The sequence below is a fragment of the Ambystoma mexicanum genome, chromosome 5q, assembly GCF_040938575.1.
Source record: "Ambystoma mexicanum isolate Mex_15411 chromosome 5q, UKY_AmexF1_1, whole genome shotgun sequence".
NCBI classification, from domain to species: Eukaryota; Metazoa; Chordata; class Amphibia; order Caudata; family Ambystomatidae; genus Ambystoma; species Ambystoma mexicanum.
The window spans coordinates 1,302,425,711-1,302,443,877 of record NC_090933.1 but is presented as its reverse complement, the minus strand read 5'-3'; positions in this window follow the sequence as shown (position 1 = coordinate 1,302,443,877).

The window sequence follows — 18,167 nt, the reverse complement described above, 5'->3', positions numbered from 1 at the left end:
AGAATACCACATTCCAGCAAAGCTGGCTGAGCCTTTCCAATGTTTGAAGTTTATAAACCCACCTGCATATGTACTTGGTTTTGCAACACATCAGGTACTATTATCAGCAATGTACCTGCACCAGATAGGAGCTGCTATAAAAACTAACATGTCATCTGTATGCTGAAGGTCTAGACATTGGTTTGTTCAGATGGGGGGTTGTAAAACCTCGGCAATCACCACCAATGATGAGCATAAACATTTAGACCAAGTGGTGAATAAGTATCCAAATTCAAGACTGTGGAACCAAAGTGTTCATGCTTGTATCCTGGCTTTGCCAGCAGACGATGCGGTGATCCTGGTCAAATCATAGATCTCTTGCATTACTGTGCAGTCTTCTGTGATGTTTGCCTTCTTGCATGCTGGTGGCATCATTTAGCTCATTACCAGTGGTCAAAATGTATGAAAAGAAATAGTGGAACTATCTTCCCTGCTGGCCTGCCCCCACGCCCCGCAAACCCCATCGCCATGCTCTGTCCCACGCGCAATATAACTCCCCCCAAACAAATGCGCCTACTGTTTAAGGGAACAATCAGTGCACTGCAGTGCAAGCTTCAACTTCTTCCTACACTTCCATTCTGGAATGGTTTCTTTTTAAAATGAAATGATAGGAACAGTCAATCTTAATTTTGTTTAAAGTAGAGGAACAGCGCTCCTGACCTCTCCTGCCAAATTCATCCACTGGCCATTAGTTGATCTTTTTTCTTATGTAGACCATTTGAGTGGAAGGGGTGGTAGACAGAAGAGAGCGGACCAGATGTTGCAGGGCTCGGCAAGCATATTTTAAAGTCTGCTCGTTTGACACAAAAAACGGTTTGCTTTTTTGTAAAAGTCAAAAAGAATTCTGCACATTTATAAATTACAATTTCATACAAATCAGTGTTTTGGAAGTATTTAATGCTTTACAATTGCTATGCTGGTACTTATAAACGTCCTTGATGATGGAGAGAATGAAGCTAGAATCATTCCCATTCTGTGTTACACCCTTCTATGATATTTAGTTTTTTTTTTTTTATTGTAATGTTTGGTAATGTGATTTGTGTACTTTCCAAGTCAGTTTTTATAAAATGAGATTATTTTAGTTCATGGTGAGAACTGGAAAAGAAAGTGTTTAAATGCAGAAGTTGCAGAGTTGGCACACTTCATAACTCCACCCCTTACGCAATGTGTGATCCTGGACATCTCATTTAATCTTGTATTGCCTAACCTCTCAATATTGCCAGTCCCTAAACCTTTCAATATGGTGAGTTCTGCAGAGTGATATTCTCTTAAGAAAAGCCTCACCCATGGTTTCACTGGCAACAGTGTTGCTTACACTATAATAATGAGCAGTGATTAATGGCACACTACAGGCATACGATCCTTTGATCTTTGATGACAACACTATTTGAAAACAATATCCCACTTCTAATCTCGGTCTGTCTGGATACAGACACCATCCTGGCCGCTTCTAATCTGCCTCCACTATCCACGCTACGGTATGTGTAGCTTTCTCCTTCCTTCCAATTGTTCGCCCCTATCAATGCTTGAGCACTTTTGCATTCTGTAAGGCAAATAATGCGAGTTCTCTATTCTGGGTTGCATGTACTTTTTACATACGGCCCTGCATTAATACTACAAGCTGTATACTTTCCTGGATGTTATTGATAAAAAAAGTCTCCTGTATCTATGCTAGAACAGAAGTAACCTGTTCGTAGACTGCTAATGTTGACCTCCAAATGCTACTTGTTTATCATTCTGATTAGAGCGAGAATGAAGAGGGTAAGGGGACTTAAATATGTCTCAGCCCAGGACCCCAAAAGTGCTTAAAATGGCCCCGCGGAGGCATCTTTATTGCATGGGAGGAAACCACTAATCAAATATAGGCATATCAATCCATAGACTCATTGTCCACATTATCCGCAATGGCCAGCACTGGAGACTGGATCCAACACTGGTACACCCTGGAGTGGGACTGAGTGACGCGGGTGCCACGTTGTGTTGTCATTTTCCAAGGTCACAACCTCTGGTGAGAATGAGCTCCTACACATATTAATGATTACTTTGTTTTACTTCATTCCTGTTGTCGTCTGTCAGGCCAAGGGCATCTCTGCTATGCTTTGGTAGGGAAGAGGGGTGGGGGTCAGTGATTTAGCAGATGTTTGGTGCCTGGCGGCCAATCTTCTGCCTGCTCCAAGAACTCCTCCAGAAGGTCGCTCTGACTTCCACTCTTTTTTCCTGGACAGTGCGAGGGTAATTGCCTTTCTCACCCCGCACGTACTCTAAAGTCCTGCACGTTTCCCGCAAGCTGGATTCCTACCCTGTGACACTCTGACTGGAAATGCCATTATCTCGTCTTAAGCCGTCGTCTCCGTAGGTCTCTGATTCTTTGGCTGCCGTAAAGCCTCTGCTTTTCTCAGGTCAGCGCCATGTTGCGATTTTCCAAAAGCAGTACTTGGCTTTCTTCTGACCCTTCCCAACCTCAGAAACCTCCCACAGCCCATCCATCCCCCTTCTTCTCACTTGATCGCCTTCAATTCCGAGCTCTGAGTTTTCCTCCCAAGACTGCAAAGCCTCTGGTCTCAGCAGCAGATTCGTCCACTGGCCCCTGAGCCCATAGACTCTCTTCTGAAATCAAGCATTCCTACGGGTTTCTTGCTTCATTTTACTTTTCTGCGGCAGTCTTCTGTGGTGAGTAACATGTGCCGAATCTGGGGATGTCGTCCCTGCTCCCCTAGGGGGCGACCTTTCCCATGGGGCCAGGGCGGTGCGTCCAAGGTACAATAGTGACACTGGGCGTGGTGCACCAAAAAGGATCAAATGGGGTGTAAAACATCCTATGGGATTGGCGACGACTATTCTCAGGGAACATGGTACTTCCCTGCCTTAGTACATCCAACAACTTCTCTAATACCTAATCCTCCTCCCCCTACCTCAGTATAGCAAATGTGCTCTGTTGCCAGGTCAGTCAATTTAATATACTTGACAAACCTAACATACGACCGAATAGTATCTTGTAGCTGACTTGAAAGTGAGTACTGTGAAGAAAAAGATCATTGAGAGTCCAAGGATCACTCGGGAGAAGCAGAGTAAGCGGTCTAGCTTCTCACTAGATGTCATTTTCCCAAACAAATATAGCAAGCCAGAAGGAGGAGGAAGAAGAGGACAAGGTTTTTGAAGACGTCGGCCCACAGGGTGGTGTTGGTCTGCTACCACAACCAGCACCGCGGCCTGAGCAACCGCTTCAGCCTGCTCCCCCTACGAGCCCCTGGCCTCATGCGCCAATCTTGATGCCTCAGGCTCCGAGAGATCCATTGCCAAGAGATGTTTCTTTGGACATTTTGTCAACTCTCCACACTCTGGTCCCTGAGATTCAGCAGCATCTACTGCATGTGGCTCCTTCTCCTCTGGTGGTTTGAGGCCTAGCTCGTGTGGCCAGTCTACCAAGACTGTCTCAGCCGCAACTGGTTCCACCTCCTACAGTGCCTGTGATTCCACAGCCACCTTTGTTCCACAGCCCTCTATCGTAGAGGAATTGGTCCTGAATGTGGGCATAACCCGGATGCAGATGGTACCCAGAGTATGGAGGAATTTGCTGATTACGTCCCTGCAGGAGGCGAGCTGCCAGATGCAGAGCTACCATTGAGAGCCTCTACCCTGATGAAGTGGCATTTCTCCAGGCAATGATCACCCAGAGGCTAAGCTTTTCAGTCTGGTTCCGGAGAGGAAGAAGAAGGAGGGATTCCTTTTCGAGCACCGTGAATCCTCCAGAAAGACTGTGGTCTCAGTCCCGCTTCTGTGTGTCGTCTAGGAGGACGGGCTGGTAGTGATGCAGAAACACTTTTCAGCGCCTACTAAAAAGGAGAGGCTCGAGAAGAAATATAAGATCCTGGATATGGCTCCTAAATGCCTCAGAGGCCATCGGACGCCAGACTTCGTAGTCTCGGCTACTGCGAGGAAGAGTTAATCTGATACATCATCCTCTTGCTCAGTCCCTCTTGACCTGGAGGGAAGGAAGCTGAATGCGGCTGGAAAGCATATGACTACCATGGCAGCGTCTACAGTCAAGGCCGCCAATGTCTTATGCATCCTTGAACGCTAAGACAGAGAACTCTGGTACAAGTTGGAACCCATTCTAGATTTCCTGCCAGAGTACAGGAAAGCAGAGGCCATGGCCATCTTTCAGGAGGAGACCTGGCATCTGACCATGCAATCATGGTCGCACTTGACACTAGCAACTCCGGTTTCTTGCAGATGGGCAACAAGGTTGCCCACGCCGTCAAGGTTGGCTCAGGGCCACAAACATCAGGCAGGATGTTAAAGCCAAGGTGATAGACATGCCTTTCGATGGGGATAACCTTTTCGAAAAGGCCCTGGATGAATCTCTTCTCACCATCAAGCCAGACGCAGAGATGTCACGCTCTCTAGGCATGCTGCAACAAAAGAGGCAGATCTTTCGCTCCCAGAAAGGGAAGGTTTCCCGAACTTCCAAGGTGCTCGGACCTTCCTACCACCAGCCCTCATGCTCCACTACCCAGGAGGTGTATAAATGCCGTTCCAGGTCCTATAAGGGAGCTGCCCAGCACCGTTGTCCGTAAGCAACCAGGATGCAGACACCGGAGGAACTCTGACCTGGCCCAGTCCTCAACCCCCCACTACAGCACCCCAGTGGGAGGCCAGCTATCTCAGTTTGTCGACATGTGGCACACCATATCCATGGACAAATGGGTCCTCGAAGTCAAACGAGCAGGGAAACTCTCTCGAATTCCAAGACAAGTACCCCTGCATTCCCCCTGTGATGAGACAAGAGCAGCACGGAGTCCAACTTGGCCGGCCATGCTTCTTCTTCTTCTTCTTAATTATCGGATGCGTGGGCGGACCCACGCAGGCGCTTCCCCATCCTAAAGGATGATGAGCACCAGACCCACCAATCAATACTTCGCTCACATAAACTCACAACTCCTACCACCGCCCCGTCTGCCTCACAAAATCCAACATCACACTGTTCCTCCTCCTGCCTCTCACCCCGTCACCTCCCAGCAAGCCTTCCCACTCAGCTCAGCCACACCCAGCGCAGATAACCAGGCCATGCTTCAAAAAGGGGAAATAGAACATGTCCCTCTGCGCCTCCGGGGCTCTGGGGTGTACGCCAGATAATTTCTAGTTTACAAGAAGTCAGGCGGGTGGAGGCCCATCCTGGACTTCCGTCATCTCAACAAATTCCTAATGTCCCAAAAGTTCAGGATGGTCATGTTACAGCATGTGCTTAGCTAACTGGAAGAGGGGGATGTCCTGGCGACACTGGATCTGGAGGATGCTTAGTTCCACATCCCCATTCACCCAAAACATCGGAAGTTCCTGAGGTTCGTCTTCCAAGGAAGACAATACCAATTCAAGTCGTTACCCTTTGGCCTCAAATCAGCCCTGAGGGCATTCACCGAGTGCCTAGCCCCAGTGGCGACATTCCTTCATCGGAAGGGAGTGCATGTCTACCCCTTCCTGGATGATTGGCTGGTCTGGCCTTGTTCCCACACGCAGGCGGCCAACATACAGCAGAGACGGTCCAGACACTAACCTCTCTGGGATTCTCCATAAACTATCCCAAATACTGCAGGTTGCCATCCAGGACGCTCTGTGGCTGGTGGCTCGACTTGACACAGTCTCGTAACTGGCAACCACATCGGAGGAAATGATACGTGCCGTCTTAGGAAAGGTCTAGAGGCTATCCTCTTTTGGAGTGGTGACAGTCCGGTAAATCAAATTCCTGTTATGGATGATGTCTTCCTGCATCCATCTGGTCCCTCATTGCAGATTGCACATGAGGCCTCTTGAAGAGTTCCTGGACGCCAGGTGGAAGCAGACCTCTGGCTCATGGAACAACAAGATAGTCCTCAATCAAACGTTCGGGAAAGCCCCGAGGTGAAGGTCCATTTGCCTTCACAGCTTGCAAGGGGCTCCCTTCAGGACCACGGCGCATCAAGAAACGGTCACTACCGATACCTCTTGGGAGGGCTGGGGCACCCACATGGGTTAGCTGCATGCCAGGGGACTAAGGCGCCTAGAAGAGAAGACATTGGATATCACCATCCTGGAACTGCAGGCAGTCTTCTGGGCTCTCAAGTCTTACAAGCTGCAGCTTTTGAGAAAGGTGGCCAGGATCTTCACAGACAACATGACCACCATGTACTACATGAAGAAGCAGGGTGGAATGAGAGCTCCCGTCCTCTCCCTGGAGGCACAGAGCTTGTGGCACTGGGCCATTGCTCAGGGGAAGTTTCTAGGGCTGTTCCACTTAACAGGTGTTCAAAACACCACAGTGGATTCTCTCAGCAGGGAACTACGGTTCTGCCACAAGTGGGAGATCCGGCAAGATCAGGTGTCTCGGATCCTCAGCAGATGGGGCCAGCCTCAGGTTGACCTGTTCGCTACAGCGACCAACACCAAATGCCAGCAGGATCCCTCAAGCAAGGAATCTGGGGACGCCTTCTTGATCCCATGGGAGTGCCGGTTTCTGTGTGTGATCAGCACACTCAAACTATCCCACTGCAAGATGATCCTCATTGCACCAGTGTGGCCCAGGCAGATCTGGTACCCAGATCTTCTACACCTTTCGGTGGTGCCTGGATTCAGACTGCCTCCTCTGCCGGACCTGTTCGCTAGGGAAGGAGGATCCATCCTGCACCACGATCCAGCATCTCTGAGCCTAGCGGCCTGGCTCCTGCAGTCCTAGAGTTTGGACACTTCTCGCTGCCATTGGAATGCAAGAACATTCTGGCTAAGGCCTGGGCTCCATCTACACTTGCCTGTTACAAGCACAAGTGGACACGTTTTACAGCATGGTGCCGGTCAAAGAAGATCTCTGCATGGCGTGTTATGGAGCCACAGCTTCTTCCTTACGTGCTCTTGTTTGCCATGGCTGGCCCTGCACATGCATCAATCAAGGTACACCAGCTTACCATCTCCCGGTACACCCAGACTCCAGGCACGCTCTCCCTGTGGTCACATAGACTTGTCAAAGAATTCCTCAAGGGCCTCTTCAGGACATTTCCACCAGTGAAGGCTCCTGCGTGGGAGCTTAGTGTGGTGCTCCCCAAGCTTATGGGGCTTCCGTTTGAACCTATGCATCAGACCCCCTTGAAGTTTCTTTCTCAGAAAACTGCTTTCCACATGCTCATCACCTCTGCCAGGAGGGTTGGTGAAATGCAGGCTCTCTCATGTAAGACTCCATATTGGTCGTTCCACCCAGTGAAAATGCTTCTAAGGACTCATCCTTCCTGTGTGTCCAAGGTCCCGTCAGACTTTCATTTAAACAACCCTCTGGTGCTGCCAGTTTCCTTTGCGAACTCTTCTTCGCCTGCTGAAAGGCCTTTGCATTCACTGGACGTGGCGCGTGCCTTGAAATTCTATGTTGCGCACACAAAGGACTTTCGAATGACTTCTAAGCTTTTTGTAAACTTTAGACCTGTGGGTCATGGGAAGGCCCTATCTAAAGCGTCCATCTCCAGTTGCCTCTCTGGCTGCATCATACACTGCCATCTGCTGGTTTCAGGCCATTGCTAGGCAGACCGAGGGCCCATTCCACCAGAGCAATCGCATCTACGACGGCGTTCCTCTCTGGTGTTCCTCTGCTGGATATCTGCAGGGCTGTTACGTGGAGGTCCACATACACCTTCATGAGATTCTACTGCGTCAACAGGGATTCCAGGGAGGAGTCTCGTGTCGGGCAAGCGGTGCTTCACAACGTGTTTATTTGAAGTTCCAGGTGTAAGTGTATTGCTTCTGTGAGCCTTGCTACCTCCTGTGGTTGTGCATATGTACTGCTGTGTAATCATTATTCATGATCACGTGAATCCATGCCAGACTCCATGGTGGAGAAGGTTTAAGTTACTTACCTGTAATTCTTGTTCTGCAGCGTGTCTTTGGCATGTATTCACATGCAAACCCTCCCTCCTTCCCCTATGTGGCTCTTCTTGGTTCATGCTGCCACTTTACGTGCACAACCAAATCTGAAGATGGACACCAGTGGTGGAGCTAAGGAAGACAAGTGTCATTAGTTGGGGCAGTATGACCCAAAGTGACAGCAATAGGTTAGACAAGCAACAATGCAGTTTTTCTCGGAAAGCTATACTGCTTTCTTTTACTGAGGATTCCCAGCCTGACGACTGGGAATATTCATAGCATGTGAATCCATGTAAGACCCATGCTGGAGAACAAGAGTTACAGGTAAATAACGTGTTCCTTATTGTTTTACAGCATATCCCATTGGCGTTGCCAAGGGCGTCACAATGCTACGGGCTGTAGGGTGAGCTCTGGAAGGACATTGTCCCTTTCCAGCGGTCCATGAATTCTCGGGGTTCCCAAAACGGAGAGAAATTACAAAATTGTGTTGTTTCAAAAGCCTGAAGTAAAATAGGAATGTACGGCTTACTCAATCCACTTTTTTTGCTCCCCATTTCTCACTTCATCCATGGAACGGACCAATGAAAATTCACTCTTAATGATTCCACAAGAGCAGTGGAAGAATGGACCAATAAACCACCTTTTCGGAATCCATCCACATGACCTCATATCGCCATCCATGGTTTATCACCTTTATGCATATGCAGCGTGCTTCTTTCATTATTAAAAGCAATACCTGTTCCACATGATCAACTTCCTACGGTTCCATGTTGTGAAATCCTTGTTCCCCATGACAGAAGCAGACTAGGCAAGCCTGGCCCTGTATCAAACCGTCTGCACTGCAATATTGTAAGGAGACATTCTTTTTGAGGGCTTGAAGTATGCAGAGCAGCTCCACCAAGTTATCTGTCAAGTTATGGGCTATGGGGTGAGTGGATAATGGGCGCATGGCTCTTTCCAGTTGACAGGTAGTTTTGGGCTTTCTCGGAGGAGGAGGTTGGTTTCATGATGCCCCAGCAAGAGATGTGTAATGAACTTCTTTTACGATGACACAACTAGAAAACCTTCTTAAAGCAATCGCCTATGATTTCCTGATTCTCTGGTCCAACGGCACCCTCCCTGTAACTCCACTCACCATTCAGGCATTGTCCAGACATGATCGGTTATGGCTTAAAGGGGTAGTTTGGTCAGAAATGTTATTGGCCCAATCGATCAGCATATATTTTAGAGCATACATCGATAGTTCTTAAAGGAAATTCCAAATCTAGTTAACTGAGTTTTTCCCACTTTAACACATGTGAAAACACGACAGGCGCACATTGGTATAATATAACTATATAAAATCGAGAAAGCAAACATATATTTCATTACCCAATTTATAATTGTATATACACAGTACATATTTATTTTAACTATCAATTTAAGTTACAATGAACACGTACAATGTCTATTATTTGCGTCAAATTGAACATTCATCCGTCACAACGTAAACATGTAGCATACAGCTCACTTGCCAACCTCACTTGCATAAATATTATTTAAAACTTTGCTGACATTAGGCCTCATTACACGGTAGGCGGTGAGCCATGGCGCTATTAGCGCCATGGCTCATGCCGGTAAAATACTGGCACCGCCTTGGCGGAAAGGGGATTTACCGCCCCATTCCAAGGTTGGAGGGGCGGTAAATCCCCCTTCCACCATTGCCCTTCCCCATTCCCATTTCTGCCCCATAGGGCTCTATGGGAATGGGGAAGGCGCTAATTACGGCACCGCAATTTTGCGGTGCCGTAATTAGCTCCGAGGTCCCTTAGCAGGTTGGATTTTAACGCCTGCAAAAAGCAGGCGTTAAATCCCCCAACCCGCAAAGGGACCTCGTAGTAAGGAGGTAAGGATTTACCTGTACCAGTATTTTACCGGTACCGGTAAATCCCTACCGCCATCCATGTAATGAGGCCCATTGTGTCTTGGGTGTCCATTCTCCCTATGTGACGGATGACCAATGGCTTCGAAAGACAGATCTCCGTAATAGAAACATACGTTTCCAAAGTAAGCTTTTAGTATAGTGAATCCTATCACTTCTTTGTGGTTATTCGACACATTTTGGCTTTCAGATTGTTAGTGTGCTGGATTCAATGACACATAATGCAACCCTTCATCCAGCGTTCACAGCGTGTCAGAGGGAGTTTCGTTTTACTACAAAAGTGCAAACACTGCATGTTGTACTGGAGTGCCGTCTGCATGGAGGGAGCCCCTCCTCTTCCAACATGCTAGACATGCGTGCACTGTTGACATTACATAGGCGGAGTGCAAGTACACCGTAACTTCATCCTCCTCAAAACTTCTCAATGCATCAATAAGCACAGCTAATTCTGCAGCGTGCACTGAATAGGTTGATAGTAATCGTCTACTCATTAATACTTCAAAGGTACCTTCTCGTGTCACCCTTACTACTGCTGATCCCGAATGTGTCACCCCGGTTTGTTGGTCAATCTTGGATGAACCATCAAATAAAACCACTGCCCCACTTGCCAGAGCGTTTTATCTAACATGAGGAATATCATTATAACATTCAGTATATGTAACACAGTCATGCACATCATCATCTTCTCCCACTTGTTTAGCTATGAATGTTGCTGGATTCACTACACTAAACCGCCTAATTTTAATCGCCGGGTTTGAGATAATTGATTCATAGGCCGATGCCCTCGAGTGGTTAACTTGCTCTTGGGCTTCTCTAAAATTACAAATAACGCATGCTGTGCAGAGTTACGGAACATCCCATAGTTATACTTGAAGTCTTTTCTATGGCAAATGCAGTGTCCGCCAAAGATTGTTCACAAGAGTAGGGTCCTTTCATAACTGGATCTAAAATCCCACTGTAATAGGCTAATGGTTTGTGATTGTAGAGGAGGAGCCAAAACGCCTCTACCGGAAGTCCCGCCCAAAATTGCCTACATGTCGGGTGCCGGAAATAGTGACAAGCAAGGCAACTGTAATGATGCCTATAACACGAGGAGCCTTTGAAGCAAAGTATCCCTTAAGAAGACCATTCTTTGTGTACCCATGAAGAACTGACAGCCTCTTGAGAAAGATCCCTGAAGAGCATGTGAAGACGGACGAAAGAAGAGGCTGGTGACGTCACATGACGAAAGTGACACACCTAGGAAGAGATGACAAGAGAGAAGATGAATAGACAATATAGAATCTGATGACAAAATAAGAATCGTGTAAACTTTCATATGCAGAGTGAAGATCGCACGTGTGAAAACTACGGAAGAAAATGACAACCATTTTATAATTTTACAGTTGCAGTAACACAAGTAGACAATGTAATCATAAGGCTGGCTATACATAGTGAATAGATTGCCGCGATGCGCCAAGGTATATATATGCATAAGAATCTGAAAGTTCTACATCGTATTTGAACAAACTGGACCCCGTCAATAGAAGGGCTGTAAAAAGTGTGGTGCAGCAGGCTAAACCCAGCTCAGAGTGTAAGAATCATCAAGATGCTTGCTTGGCCAAGTGTCAAGGGGTGAAGCAGCCAAGAAACTAGTTAATAGTAATGGAATGATATAATTTATTTATTTATTTATTTAATTAATGTGATACAGTCTATTTAATAAACTTTACACATATTGATATCTAGACACATATATAATAAACTTCAAACAAACAAGATAGAAACAATATAACAATATGATAAAAAAAAAAAATGATATAATGAACGAGAGGGCAAGAGCTGAGCTCCTGTTAAGGTGCGGCGGAAGGATAGTGAATGCCAAGTTTTAGTCATTTAATTCCTTCAAATACAACGAAGGAGCTCGAAAACATGGTCTCTAGCCACATGGTCAGATGAAAATAGACTTTTGGACAGCTACACTGAGATCAGAAGATACAGTCATGCTTACACTCACTTTTATTCCCAGGAGCAGTGCTACTTTGCAAGGCCAAGTACAAAGACTATTCTCATGGCAGACAGCTTGAGTGATGATGGATGATGGGGTAATTGTGTGGGGAGGCATGGTCAAGTCCGACCCACCGGCACCTGGGGTACCAACATGCATGCTGAAAACAAGTGGAATATTCCAGAAGGGTACAAGAGTGCCAACCAACTATAAAGGGCCACATACCAAAGAGCCCTATAGTTTAGAGACCCAATGAGATGTTGTGTATTTTATGACGCTCACAATGACTTGCACCAGGGGAGGGCAGAGTTGTCCACCTGACAGTAGAGATCCAATCACAACACCAACACTCATAGAAAATGAACCTAGATGTATCCGGTTATCCAACCACAACCCTCCATATGTTTCTTAGTTTGCCAATAGGATGAAGTCACTGATGACAAATATTTACTATATAATCATGTTTATTATGAAATGCGAACGAGACCTTGCTACTAGACGTCTGGTGATGTCTGTTGTACTCCCTATTTTAGATAATTGTTATTAAAACAGCCAAAGGGCCTCATCACAAGTAGGGCTGTATCCGGGCTGTAATACTGCCCGACTGTAATAGCCTTAGCACCGACCGGTCCAGCAGTATTACTGCCGGATCACGGTTAGGCATTAATGGTAAATCCTCATTCCCCATTGGGGCCATTGGATCCAATGGGGCTTTTTCAGCGCAAATACTGAGGGCTAATACAGCCGGCAGTAATACCGCTGAAAACAGGGTGATAAATGGGATTTTCACCTCCAGATAAAAGCGGGAGGTAAAACAGCCAGTTTAGCACCCAACTCGTAATAGGGCCAGCCCTTAAATATAGTTGTAATACTGTTACCACTGGATTTAAGGGTTTACAGCTCAACTCGTGATGAGGCCCAGATTCTTTTTTGTAGGGAATAATATTATTTTTAATACTGGAAAAAAATCCTGAGGCACAAAAATTGGAGGTGGGTTACCTCTAGTTCACAAGTGCAAGGTAGTTCAGGAGGGTAGCAAATCCAAAGGGGGGTAAGTGCTTCACTGTTCAGAACTGGGGATTAGATTCTGGAACTGTGAGATGATAGTCCGATCTAGATCGGGTTAGCTGTTCATTTTCTGTGTTCTGTGTCATTTCTTTAATGGTTCCCGTGGGTAACAAAGAATCAGAGGTATTGACTGTTTGGAGATGCACAAAAGTTAAAACACAGGGGAGACTTCTTTGGCCAAGGGGCCAAGAAATGGGAGAGAGCACACTCATAGCATCTGGGGGTGTGCTGGAGAGGTTGTTCACGCAATAACTTATTCGTTCCAATTGAGATATTTGCTGTAGGTCATGAGAGCCCTCATGGCCTGTAGGGTCGACCGGTTTCAATGGCTAATGATAATGGAGCCATCTTCTTCAGGACCGTTGTTCAAAGCAAGGAGTCAATCCCAAGGTTTCAGAAGTCTGAAACAAGGACAATTGCTTTATGCAGACTGGGCTGGTGCTGTCTGATCAGTCACTCTGGTATACGTCTGCGTCTAGGCGTCTGCTCGTGGCACTGCTGCAGCTCGGAATGAGCTCGGAATGATCATCTCATCTAGATCGGACTATCATCTCACAGTTCCAGAATCTAATCCCCAGTTCTGAACAGTGAAGCACTTACCCCCCTTTGGATTTGCTACCCTCCTGAACTACCTTGCACTTGTGAACTAGAGGTAACCCACCTCCAATTTTTGTTCCTCAGGATTTTTTTCCAGTATTAAAAATAATATTATTCCCTACAAAACCGTTGCTTTTGTGCTACCACCCTTGATCTATATTTAACGGTTAAAAGGAATCCAACGGCTTGTCCGTGCTCTCCCTTGGTTGTTTATCCCAACAACATACCCTGTTTGTTATTACACGCCCAGATTCTTTTGCCAACTTCCCGAGTCGGTTTTATTATTGATATTTGAGTAATTTCTCCATCCCCATCCACCCTGTGGAGTGTTACCTCGTCTTAAAGGACCTAAAACGGTTCATTTGGTATCAGAGGATGGTTAGATAAGACCCATCGATAAGTAGATCTTTGGAGTAGTCGGAACATCGGACACCCTCTGCCATCCAGCCGGAGGAACGCAAAGTTTCCTTTGGAGAACGGCCGATATAGCAACTTGCAAGTAAAGAAGATACAGGTACCACAGGCCCATCTTTGACAAAACCCCTCATGGTTTCCACAGGTGCTGAGCGGACCGAAGGTGGCTGTGGTAAATTGAAGAGGGTTCAATCCCAAGAGTCCAGGGCCGAAAGGCGAATGGTGAGTAGACTGAGGAAACTGGCAAATTGTGGGAGCAGGGTTGTGGTACCACATAAATAAGAAATTGAGGATTGGTTGACATAAGACGAGGAGCATGAAGTGGGTGAAAGTGTGTTGGATGAGGAGCGTTTCATAAAAAGCCCATAGTCCAAGTTCAAGGAATTTTAGAAGAAGCCGTCTCAAAACCCAAGTGTGTAAAATTAGGCTTCACACAGATAGATCTGTGAGAGGAGACGATTTAAACTCCTATCGGAGTATTTTAGGGGCTAAGAGAAAGAGGAATATATACCATGGTGTGCATGTAAAGAGCCGACTAGTTTGTTTGTTCGTCTTTATATTTTTTGTATTTAAAGAGTGTCGAAGAGCAACAAAGATAGGCTGTGTTACGCAGAGAAAAAGGTCATTATTTATCTTAGGTCATTGTTGGTTCCGACAATATAGATTGGGATTATTGAGAAGTAGAGGGATTGAGCGGCGGCTGTTGGTGCACACTCATATTTGTTATTTTTCTGAAACGTATTTCGTGTAAAATCACTGGTAAGTATAGATAGTCAATTGAGAGTTGTCATAATGGGAGAGGTTACACACCCCTGACGCAGATGTGCAAGACACTACCAAAACATATGCCCAAGATCCAACAGTACAGTGCAGAATGGGTAAAAGGCATAGCAGATAAAATGTTCATGCCGTGGCCACAAGGAGTATCACTGGCAAAAGCAGTGTTACAACACATGACCACATACTTGCACGCAATGTACATGGGAAAGAAATTAGAGAAAAGGTTGGCTATTTTAAAGCTCTGGAAAATGTACCAGGATTAGTGAGACAATCCCCCCTGAGGAATTAATGCTTAACCCGAGCAGGGAGGAAGGTGTTGAGCCTTCTGCTCCCCTTACTCTGCCGGAAGTAAATGGCGATAGTACAGAAGATGCAGGACTGTATCCGTTAAAGGAACTGAAAGCGGCAACAGGGTATAGTAACTTGATATATGAACTGCCCGCTTATGGTAGTGACGACAGTCAAGAAGAGACTAGAAGAAAGGAAGAGATCTTTAAGGTCTTACAGGGCAAGGAAGAAAAAGGTGAATGACCGAACGTATCTTTAGATATAGAACGAGAGATTAAAAGATGGAAAGGAGAAAAGGATAAAACTAATGACATTACGCTCGAACAGAACATATGGATGGGTGGACAGATATTATTAAAGCTTGATGGGAAAAGCCTTGAGGACGTTAGGCAAAGTGAAGACCAAGACGAGCAAGATAAAAAATAAAGGGAACAAGAAAAAAGATTAAAGGAAGATGAGAACATGAGAAAGAATAGACAAAGACGAGAGCAGATGTATCAGGAGGAGCAGCTAAGAATGAAGAAAGGGCAGAGGAACAAAGAAAGTATGACAACAGGCAGAGAGCACTCAAAGAACAAGACAGGTTAGAAAAGAAGAGAGACGAGGAAGAAGAATTGAAATTATGAGATAAAAGAATGCAAAGACAAAGATGTGAGGAAGTTTGTAGAGCAAACGAAAGAAGGGAAGAGAAAAGAAAACAGTAGGAAAGAGTTAGATGGTAAGCGAAGAAACAAAGGGAATTACACAAAGAAATGGAGCGAAAAAGGAGACAGAGTTGATACATTGATCGCATTCAGAAAGAGCTAATGGAACCAAGTCCAGTAATATCATGGAGTCATATAGCAAAGTTTCTCCCATCACAGGGAGCAATGGCAGAACCAATTGAATAAACCTAGAGGAGTTTCTGCTGCCACAAGAAGCAATGCCAGGACCATCTAGGCTAAACCTAGATGAGAATTGTGAGATAGGAAGCATCAGAGATAGGATCGATAAAGCCTATCAGGAGATGAGGGCAAAGGGTGAATAAGGCAATAGGGGAAAAGACGATCAATCCATAGTTGCCTGGTCGCGAGGCAAAGAAGGAAGCCCGTTTAGTCTCGAGCATAGAGCCTTGACGTTAGACAGGCTGATGTTAAATAAAGATGACAGGGATGAGAGCCATATTAGTTGGGGACTGGATATGTCACATGAAGACAGAGAAACCTTCTGTGGAGAGGAGGGAGAGAGTGCATGTGATATTGAAGGATGCATGCTGTCAGACAAGGAAGTAAGATGGTCTGATCTGGAACAACCTAAGGATAGGACGCCAGATCCCATAGCATATCCTGAGCACCCTAAAGGACAATCACATAGCGATAAAGGAAAATCGCCACCATATGTGAGCAGGTTAAGGTCATTGCCAGGTAGAAGGCAATGTGGAACCATTTTCCCTACTATGAATAGGCAGACAATGAGAGCCGAGGGCGGAGTTGGGTTCACACAGTACCCCTATTGGAGAAAGGATGATGGAGCAAAGATGTCCCAGATGGACAAGGACAATTTAAGATGTAAACTCCCTAGTTTAACGGCGGGTGCAGGAAAATGGATGTATGAACTAGAAAAAATGTCAGGAGGAAATACCCTAGCTATAAGGGACATTAGGGGTCTCCTAGCAGATATTCTTGGGGTAAGAGCTGATGACATTTGGACACAAGCAGGTTACTCAAGTGTCACGGTGTAGAATACAGCTCATGATGGAGCGCCATTCAATAATTGTAGGGCAGGCGTTCGGAGAGCTCTTAGGGTGCAGTATCCTGACACATTAGATATGGGTACAATTATGGCAGGTAAAATGCAAGAACAGCGAAGATGCGCTTGCTTATATTCAAAGTATTCAGGAACGCTAGACTTTGGAAACTCGCAAGCTGTGGGGGAAATCAGTGGTGGTATTTTACCACATTTTATGTCAGGGACTACCGGAGCAAGTACAGAGACAGCTCAAGAAATTAGTGGGAATGGAGGCAAGGCCTTGGGCAGAGATACAGTTGACTATAGTGCATCACTGTCCACTATTGCAAGAGAAAAATAAGAAGATGGAAGAAGCTAGGAAGCTTGAGGAAGCCAAGTTAGTTCAGAAGAAACTGTCAAAACACACCATTGAAGGTGCGGCATTGACAAGCGGAGAAGGGTTAGGAATGCAGCAACAAATAGCAGGTGCATTACAGGTAAATAATCAATGCCAGATGGACCAAGGAGGAAATGGTTTCATGCCAAGAGGCCGAGGAATGGGCTTCAGAGGGAGAGGCAATTTCCAAAATAATAAGAGTGGCTTTCAGAATATGCAGAATGATAACCAGAATATGCAAGGAGGGCGAGTTAGAGGAGCACCTTCTATATGTTGGATGTGCAGCATGGCAGGGCATGTTGCGTGCATGTGTGGAAGCCAAGGGTATGTACAAAATGGCCAATTCTCAAGAGGGGGGACAGCATATCCTCCTGCTTAAAGCACACAAGCCAGGAATGGGTTTGCCCAAGAGCAGAGAGTGTATCAAGCACAAGGGCTGCAAATTCAACAAGCGCCACAGATACAGCAAGCATAACAGCCACAACACGCACCATTGAATCCACTGCAAGGACAGTCACAGCACGCACCCATCCAAATACAACAGAATGCAAACACAGGATGGTTATTAACTCCTTGAATAAGGGGTGTCTCTGTTGTGGGGAGGGAGTCCTTTCACGGGTACAAGGATGAGCATATATCCACAGTAGGACAGCTCACAGAACAACTTGATGTGTTCAGTACTATTGATAACACCAGACTCTCAAGAGGAACCAAGGGTTGATGTGTCAATAGGAAGCACATCTTTTTCTTTTTTTTAGTAGACACGGGTGCAACTCACTCCTGTAAACGGGAGGGAACATTTCCATTATCAGGGAATGCCATGAATGCTCAAGGCTTCTCTGGAGCTACAAGCAGAGTTCCTTTTACTGATGAATCACCAGTCTCGATAGGTGAATGTGGCATGTCTGTTCCTTTATTGTATTCACGGCAGACACCAGTTAATATTCTGGGACGAGATTTAATGATGAAGTTGAATGTGACAATTATTTTTCACTATTGATGGCATAGTGTGTTCTACTCCAGGAATGCACTATTTAAATGTGGACGAATTTATTATGGCATTTACAGGGCACATGGCTCTGCAGGGAGTG